Here is a 10,054-nt window from a genome sequence, read left to right on the forward strand (position 1 = left end):
TCAATAAAGTTCTTTCTTTCCCAGGAAACCCTCTTCCTTCCTCTTCAGTCCTGGGCGTTCCCTGGGTTAGAACCTCATGGTTGATTTCAGCTTCACTGGGTTTGGCTATTACCCTCCCTCCCTCCTCCTTCCAAAGTAATCACTTTTATGCAAAGGGGGTCCTTAGATTTTGTAAATAATAGACAGATGGGGAACTGTGCCAATCAGTTACTTGGAAAATATCCAAGAGCACCTAGCCATGATTTTAAGGAGAATCTAAATGACTATTCTGCTCTCATGTAAAGTATTGTTTCCTACAGCAGTGGAAGAGGGAGGAAATCCCAAACATACTGCCTTAGGCTTCCAGGGATGTGCATTTTTGCTCACTGCCCTCGCAAGAAATATGACTAAGGCAGAGTCATCTGCTTCTCTCTTAGTGAGGCTTGCTTAGCATTGCTTATGCTGTATTTGCATCTAGTGCTTTTGGCTTTGCATGCTCTCATAGAAAGATTGCACTGTTCCTCACAGCTTTAGATATTTCCGGGGTTTTGCACACCTCTCTTCACTGGCATTCTACATGCTTACATCTAAGCACCTGTTTTTTAAAGCTACCTTTCTGTCTCTTTCAAACTCATCAATTGCACGGTATATGAAAGGAACATAGGAAGCTGCTGCTTTATATTAAGTCTGAACTTTGGTCAGTCTAGCTCCTTCTACAGTGACTGGCAGTGACTTTCCAGGGTTTCAGGCAAAAGTCTCTCCTAGCCTTTACACTGTATAGTTAAAGCCATGGTTTTCCCAGTAGTGATGTATGGATGTGAGAGCTGGACCATAAAGAAGGCTGATCGCTGAAGAATTGATGCTTTTGAATTATGGTGCTGGAGGAGACTCTTGAGAGTCCCATGGACTGCAAGAAGATCAAACCTCTCCATTCTGAAGGAAATCAGCCCTGAGTGCTCACTGGAAGGACAGATCGTGAAGCTGAGGCTCCAATACTTTGGCCACCTCATGAGAAGAGAAGACTCCCTCGAAAAGAACCTGATGTTGGGAAAGATGGAGGGCACAAGGAGAAGGGGACGACAGAGGATGAGATGGTTGGACAGTGTTCTCGAAGCTACCGGCATGAGTTTGACCAAACTGCGGGAGGCAGTGGAAGACTGGCGTGCTCTGGTCCATGGGGTCACAAAGAGTCGGACACGACTAAACGACTAAACAACAACAACAACTACTACTGAGGATTGAGCCAAGGACCCTCTGCATGCAAAGACCTTGCTCTACCACTTAGCTCCAGCCCTTCCCCAAAGGGAGGTGAGGGGGGAAGGGTCTAATTTTCAAACGAGAATAGGCAAATCTTATTTTGGAAGATGATATGGAAAGAACACACCAAGCTCAGCTGACAGAAAAATCACATTACTATTGCAAAGGATAGCTCTTCCTACCAGTACGATAAATTGCAGAGCTCCATACTGGTTACACACTGGATATACTAATTTGGCAGTTGTTGTTGGTGCATACCATAATTACAAACAAAAACAACACTCCTCCTTATTATTATTTCTGTATGTACCTTTCCAAGGGCCACATGTACTCGTCCTCACATGCAGAACCATAAGGCTGGTACAATGCACTTTTGGTTGCTAAAGAATGCTACTGCTACTGATATTTTATGAGGAATAACTACTCTGATAAAGAAAACTTCTGTAGTTCTGTCTTAAGTCTCTCAGTTTTGTTTTGGTTTTGTTCTTTTGCAGTGAGCCCCCCCCCCAATCACAGCTTAGTGAAAACAATCTGTTCCTTGTGTTCATCAAAGCACCAGTCAAGTACAGCCATCAACAAAATCACAAGATAGAGATGCCTCCTTCCCAAGTAATTATAGGATGTTCCACTGTCTTCATGGAAAGCTGGAGTGGTCCACAAGTAACAAGAAGTATCAGAGAGCAAATGCCAATACAAGCAAATAGAGCTGGGGGCAGGGGCAGGGACGACTCCTGAAGTTTATTTTAAAAATTGACACATCTGGGTAGAAATAGCAAGAGAGGTACCATATCTTTGCCGCAAATGGGGCATTTTGAGCCAAACCTTTTTTTTTTTTTTGCAGCGCTCTTTGAAGCCACCTGGTCCCAATCCATGTGCAACAGATTGTGTTTTAAAACACTGCTTGCCATGCCAGGATAGACAATGTAATTAATAATATTATTGTAATTAATTCACTGTTCTCAGAGTGGGAGGGATGGGGATTGGGGGAGGGGGTTTTACTCCACACTTCTAACTAAAGACCTAATGAGGAATTTGCAAGTGAATGGAAGGCCATTGCTAGCTGTTATTTTAAAACAGGGAGAGAGGTTGCAGACACAGATTCCCTGATAAACACTCCATGCAGAGCAATTTGACTGCTGAGCTAACAAAGTCTGCAGCAGTGAGAGACAGATCAATTAATTAGCCGCCACCAGTCATTACCTGTATGAGGATTGTTGAGCATAAAGCCTAGTCTGGGGTAATAATTCATGAGCACCCACTTCCAGATCTCTTAACACCCTTCTAAGCTATAACAATGAAACTGCTACCTGATCAGCAGTTAATAGGGACCAGATGGACCTTTTAAACGCAAAGAGACAAGAGAGGTGGGCTTCCTGGTACCATCTTGGCAGAACAGTTTTATGGATTTCTAGGGGAGTCTACCTTCATGTTTACTAGAAGTACATGGAACTAATGTTAACCGTGATCACCTGGCTGGAGACATTTCCTTCCTCTGGGTGGAAGTCCATTAAAACACACACTTTTAATGGACTTCCACCCAAAAAAGATTTAACACTGAACTCCTATAAGGACAAACTCCACTGCCAAGTGGTACATACATACATGCACACCTAATTTTATTTCTACACCAACTTTCTGTGGTTCAAACCATGCTCCAGGCATAATAATAATAATAATAATAATAATAATAATAATAATAATTTTTATTTATACCCCGCCCTCTCCAGCCAAGGCCGGGCTCAGTGCGGCTACATGAAGCTTACAACATGAAAAAAACATGACCACAACATAACAAAAGTAGTCATAAATAAAACATTGAAAAACACACAACCAAGTCGAACAATTTCCACATAGATCACAAGATCTAAAAATAAAAATACAAAAAAGCCAATAACAGCAACAACCCCCCCCCAAAAAAAACCCTAACAACACCCCAGTACAGAGGCTCCCCCTGCCCTAGTTTTTCCAGCAGATAATCAGGTTAAAATACTGGAGTGAACTCAGCCCTGGGAGTGACACATCCACACCACCCTCACTGGAGACACACTGGCTTTATTGTTACTACACATCTTTTAGTAACTCTACCATGGCCAATATTTGGCAAGACACCTAGGAATGGCTTTCAGCATCTGATGAAATGCATCTTTTGCCAAGTGAGCATCTAGGAGAACGAAAGGATTAAAGACAGATTTTTCCCCCTTTTTAATCCCCTGTAGAGGCAGTTAACCTAAGCCCATTGCACTCCTTTATATGCCACTTTACAAGTAAAACATAATGGATAATGCACCTATTGTTAACCAAAAGCAGTCATTATAGCTGCCTCCTTAGGTTATGATAAAAAGGGAAATTGCAAAACAAATTAGCCAAGGTCCATTGTCTTGATGTTTATTCATCTAGGCATGCAATTAGTGCTGCTCAGTTTACTAAATGTTCTTCCTATTTATTTCTTCTTGAGTACAAGAGCAGGACTATTGATTATTTATTACTTACTGTATTTATTTTATCCAGCTTTTGATTTATATCCAGTTCATAATCCAATGGATTTATATCCACCTCCCTGCCAGGATATTTTCTGTGTTCCCAAGTTATGGACTATTCTACCCAAGCACGAGAAGCTGCCATTTGGACTGCCAGGATCCAAGTTGGAGAACATAATCTCTTCCAGCAACCAAAAATAAAGCAACTGTGACTTCTCCTGCCCATTTCCTCTTTGGTTCTGTTCCCCCTCTCCCCAGCATACTGGAATTGATTAGGGCTTCAAGTATGCCACACAGAGAGCCAGTGAGAAAGAAGGCAGGCAGTAGACATTGCTATCTTACCTCCTGCAACATCTGGAGATGTAGCGTTCTGCAATTTTGATTCTGGCAGCTGCAATGTTTAGAAGTCCACTCCATATTTTTCTAGTAGTTCTAACACTGCATAATCTGGAACAGATCCAAACTCTTGTTTCAGTCAGGACTCACACTCCCTCTAAAAGCTAACTTGCTGTGAATGATTCCTGGTAGACCTCATACTATATATGTGCTGCTACTAAAATAATTTTAATAAAACCATTTTATCTGGCTTTCCTTGGCCTCTGAAGAACCATACAATAACGCTCCCCTAGATATAATATAATATAGCAGAATTAATAACAAAGTCTACTTATATAAATGTTTACTTTTGTAAACATGGAGAGAGACACTGGAAGCAATACACAGCTTTCTGTAATGTACGGTAATCATAATGTAATACAAGATAATAAGCACCATTAGTGTGCAAGCACTGATAACATATACAGTATTATACTCAAACTATATAGTCACATGCAAGTCAAACAACTGAAAACCATTTCCTACAGATTAAGAATTCACACTTTTCGTCAAAACAGTTGCATTACTCTCCAAACACATGCAAAGCAGACATTAATTGACTCACCCAGATGAATTGTTTCAAAAGCAGGAATAATATCTTGCTGCTGATTTGTAATTCTGGACTAAGGCTTCTTGGATCAAATCTGGAGTTATTGTAAAGGTAAAGGGACCCCTGACCATTAGGTCCAGTCGCGGATGACTCTGGGGTTGCAGCACTCATCTTGCTTTACTGGCTGAGGGAGCCGGCGGTCATGTGGCCAGCATGGAAAATTATTCTCCATAGATGGTAAGGATTATATCATTGTATCATTGTATTGTGATTTTTACATTGTCATGTATACCACATTGTGATTGCTATATACAAAGTGGTATAAACAGTGCTTTTTTTTAATAAAATATGTTTAGGGGTATTCTTTTTTTATAATAATATTAGTTTTCCAATCCTATAATTGTCTTAACACATTCTAACCTTATTTTTCCCTTTAATGCTCTAATAATCTATTTATACTTAATTCCTTATAACATTTCTACTAAAGCCATATAACTTCATTCCAACATTTTTCTAACATTCATTAATTTTACAGTATTTCTGTAAATAGTCTTTAAACTTTTTCCAGTCTTCTTCCACCGACTCTTCTCCCTGGTCTCAGATTCTGCCAAAGGGGTATTCTCATTTTGACTCAAGAAAATCACCATTTTATAGTTCAAATTGGGGGAAATAAATATAGTAAATGGACATCAGGGTAACAATGGAACTGATGATTCAGAATGCTAGAGAAGAAACTTTAAAAAAAAAAAGTTTCTTCTCCTGTTAGATTCACAAAATGTTTAAGGGTATGCATGCCCCTGCGTACCCCCAGAAAAAAGCACTGGGTATAAAAACATTTTAAAACAAATAATATATCAGTCAATTTTAGAGCTGATTCAGATTTGCAATGGTGAAAGTCTATATATTAAAAAAATAGTGAATAGAACACAAATACTGAGTGATTGCTTTTAACCTTGTGTAAGTTACACAAAGTAAAAACATGACACTAAAAGTAACAAAAGAAGCTATAAAACAGCAGCAGATAAAAGAAAATCAGAAACACCAGATTAAAAAGCCAGACATAGCAAGCGCTAAAAACTCAAGAACCAAAATGTCTAGATGTCAAAAGAAGAGGAGTTTGGTGTATCCGCTGAGAGAAAGGAATTTGAAAATCATACTACCACCACCGAAAAGTTGTCATAGGTACCATACTTGCCCATCAGATTTCATGTATGGGCAGGACCATGATCAGAGCCTCAGATGGGACCTGGACCCCAAAGGCTTTCAGGGTTAAAATCAGTGTTTGATCAATCCCACAAACAACAGCAATGCAATGCAAGGCAAGAGTAATATGGAATGCAAGAAGCTGTCATATGCAAAAAGTGGACTATTGGCCTCCATCTGGCAGTGACTCTCAATACAGAATTCCCCCCCCAGCCCTACCTGAAGAAGCCAAGGATTGAATCCAGGACATTTTGCATACAACACATTTGCTCTGCCAGTGAGCGACATCACCGAAGATTGGATGGAAGCAATAGCACAGGAACCTCCACATGAAGCAGGGAAAACCTCCTTATCTGAAGCTGGGAGTCAGTGTAGAAAATACCAGCTAGAATCTGATAGAGTTAGACCAATGGTCTGGCTTTGCATAAGTAAACTATTAAAATAATAGATTGAAAAGATACTTGGTTGTTCGGGAGTTTTTTTTTACGGGAAGGAGGGAACTTCCAATCAGTTGGGTGAATTACAGCACACAGAACCAGCACAGAAAAACATTTGTGAAACCCTTCCAACTAATATCAGTGTTATTACCCTTCATCGTTTGGAGAAAACAAACATAATTTTACTGCCATATGAAACCTGTCACTGCATTGTTAAGTAAGCAGTTATGATAGGCTGTGATATTAAAGATAATTATGCTTGTCAATTGAGCTGAAGCAGTTAATTAGATAAACAAAACATCTCATTTTTATTTCCTCATGACCAGCAAGAGATGGGTAGAAAGTAGCGTGTATTAATGATATTATTTTCCCTACCATGGAAGAGTGTTTTAATAAACATACAAAAGCAACTTTATCGGTCCTCATAAACCTTGATTGAACACACAGTGATAAGGTCTGTTTAAAATGTCATCTTCACAATAACACACACAGAGCCAACTTGAGCCTTAGCAATGACCTGTGTAAAAGAGGCCGCTCTGGAAAGTGCAGGCCCCGTTGTGCGATGTATATCATATAAACAGTTCAAAGCTTCTGTGGCTGTTCTGTGTGTGTTCTGTGGCTGTTATGGGTGGCTAAAAGGTGGGGGTTGTCAAGTGTGTATATACATTTTTGTGGCACCAGCTTTAAAGGCTATTTTCTTCCGAAGAAGTCTGGCTTTGGTAAAAGGTGAATAGCCTGAGAGGGCTTGGGTCCTTTGAGCCAGAATGACCTTCAGCACTTAGGTCCGCAAATAGAGACAATTTCACAGGGCTTTCTGAAGGAGAAAGGCCTCTCGTTTTAATCGCCATCATTATCATCATCAATGCTAAAACACAGCCTATGAAAATAACCTAATATGCATGGCAGACTATTTCAAGTCCCGTGAATGGAAGGAAGTGACAGAAGAATTTCGTGGAATGAAGAGCCTTGACACTTGTAATTTTCTTTTAAAAATGTAACTAGTCCTACTAATTCCAACTCCAGTAAATTGTTGTCTTTTTCTTTCTTTTTTATAATCTCATTCTTGTCATCTGTGCCCTGGGAATATTTAAATGTTCCCAGTTTCCCAGAACCAGTGGCAACAGTGACACCCAATGGTACTAGGAGGCAAAGCCCCAGTCAACAGATACCATAATAAATTCCAAATCTTTTTCAAATGGAGAATATTGGAATAGACAGGAACAGCATCTGAATGGAAGAGTAACACATCAGCAATTTCCTTTTGCAATGGAGGCCTGGTTTTGATGTGGGCAGTGATGTATTGGACATGTGAAGATATTGCAATTCAGCACACTTTCATTACATAAGCTTTACATGGGGCACCATTTTATAGCTCAGTTACATATACATTTTATCTGCATTTAGCACTTAAAAGCTTTTGGAGTGATAACCCTTTTAAAATATTAGTGAAAAACTGCTTAAATGAAAGAGTATTATATTTTTTTTAAAAAAAATTCTCTTTATTAATTTCCATTAACCAATCAAACACAAAAAACAACGAAACAAAGACACAACAAAAAAGAAAACAAACAACAAAAGGCATCATACAAATAATTGACTTCCCTCCACCTCGGTTTTGGATTATATAACAAAAAGTTTTTTCCCGCAGTTTCGATTTATATCGCAGTTTCGATTTATATAAAGAGTATTATATTTCTATGGTCCTATATGGTAAAGTAAAACAATCCGAATGGTCACCACCATTTTATTGTTATAAATTAATTTTCTTCCACATACATAAAACAGAAACAGAAACAAAACAACAAACGTAATAATACAAAAATATCAGAAATAACTAAGGGAGCCACGAATTCATTCCTGTAATTGGTCAACAAAATCTGAAGATATGAGGAGACACCAGTTAATGAAACCATTAAGAGCTCTGCATTCTCTGTGCTTGCAGCACCAGTACTGAATAATAATAACAAACCTTTATTGTCACTACACCACCTGTGCAGTGAAATTAAATGAGCCCCCCCCCCCAAGTCTTGTTCACACTCTGTGTGCTTGTTGGAAGTCAATTGCACCACTAGTAAATAATTTGTTGGTAAAAATAACAGAAGTCCAACCACAGTATAAAAATGTTCTGGCTCTTATAAACCTTTGGAAACCTTTGTATTGTGGGTTATCATTCCTGGTGATTGCCAGGCTACAAAAATGTTAATACTGCAGATTTTGGCAGGCTCTGTAGTCTTCCTTCATAGTGCTATGAATATCCTAGCTCCACCATTGCCACCACCATTTTAGCTAATTGTCATCCCCCCCCCCCAATTAAATACTTTCAGTCTTGCACTTTTGATCCAAAACATTAAGCACTCGTGTTTCTTCCTCTTCTTCTTCTCACATTCCATGGGTAATTATGGACATCATGTTTTAATTAATAAATGCTTATTGCAAAATTATCTTCTTTTTTTAAGATCCTTGGTGCAGTATTTCCAATTGTATGGGAAGTCCATTGCAGTTCTGCTCTCAGTTTATGTTGCAAGATCAATTAGTGTTAGTAGTCATCCACCTGAAAGAAGACTTGGAGAGAAAGAATGGAAGTCTTCTAGCTCACTCTCATTTATGCAGAGATAAGATTTAACTAATAACTTTGCATTGTGATATGATCTTCTTAGCAGTAAAGTGCATTACTGCCCCCTAGTGGACTGACTCTCTCCCCACAGAGAGAGAGAGAGATATCAAAGTGATCAAAGTGAATGAATCCAGGTTTCATTTCAACTACTGTACTATTCTTTCCTTGTTAAAAATGTCACCTAATCCTTAAGTGCTTTTGGACTTTGGAGATGGGGTGCATAACCTTTATTTGAGATTCATCTTTATTCAAATTTTATTGTTTTAAAAATGTGCACTTTTTAGAAATGCTCAGATAAAGCATCAGTCAGAAAACACTTTCTTGCTGTGACAGAACACCTAGCTCTGCTTTCACTTTCAAGCCTTCCTTTGTATCATAGGGCTGTCCTAGATAAAAAAAAGGCACACGTCTAATACTGAACTCTTTATTTGCAAGAGAAACACTTACAAGCAGCTACCACGGTGCTCTGGACACACACACACTTCTAGTCTCCAGGCATCTGTCCACAGATTTGGGCCCTATGGAGCAGTTGCAGAAGCAGGGAGACTCTACTCTGCTGCTGGCTTATATAGCCTCCCCAGTCGGGTTGCATGCCCACAACCTGAGACTTTTCCTGCATGTAAGTAAGGCGCTACTTTTCTTCCCACCTCAAGATCCTCCTGGGTCTAGGAGACAAGAGGGACAGGGGAAGGTCAGCTGAATAGCCTCTTCTTCCTCTACATCTGACATACCTTCCTGTCTCAGCCTGCCCTTCTCTCCTGGCTCCTGCCTTGCGGGCAGTCAGACCCCATAAATCAGTGGTTACCTCTTCTGAGTCACTCCCCTGGTCCCCTTCCTCAGTCACACGTTCTTTGGAGCCCTGCCAGTCCCTGACACTTTGCAATTCGGAAGAGGACGTGTATCGACCTAGAAATATTGAAGCCAACAAAAGTTGTCATCACACCCATTTAAAAAACTGAATTATTTTAATCTAACCAAAATATCTTTTGAATTCCCAAAACATGTTACAACTTTTGAGCACTCATTTTGGGAATTTGAAAGTTGAAAAATTCAATATGCCCCACTACTGCATCTTCCACACCACTAGAAGCCGACCACCCTCAGTACTCATAGTAACACCGAGTCTAGAAATACTATACTATACTGTTCTATAGTCTAGAAA

General features: G+C 39.5%; 1 long non-coding RNA gene across 1 annotated transcript in view; it reads right to left on the reverse strand.

Moving 5' to 3' along the window:
- Positions 1 to 6,128, reverse strand: part of LOC310713712 — a 74,112-nt gene extending 67,984 nt beyond the window's left edge. Inside the window, exon 1 of the long non-coding RNA XR_014529420.1 lies at positions 6,061 to 6,128. This is a non-coding gene — a long non-coding RNA (uncharacterized lncRNA). The remainder of the gene's footprint in view (positions 1 to 6,060) is intronic.
- Positions 6,129 to 10,054: the final 3,926 nt, after the last annotated feature.

Source organism: Podarcis liolepis, assembly GCF_965112155.1.
Source record: "Podarcis liolepis genome assembly, chromosome: 8".
Taxonomy (NCBI): Eukaryota; Metazoa; Chordata; class Lepidosauria; order Squamata; family Lacertidae; genus Podarcis; species Podarcis liolepis.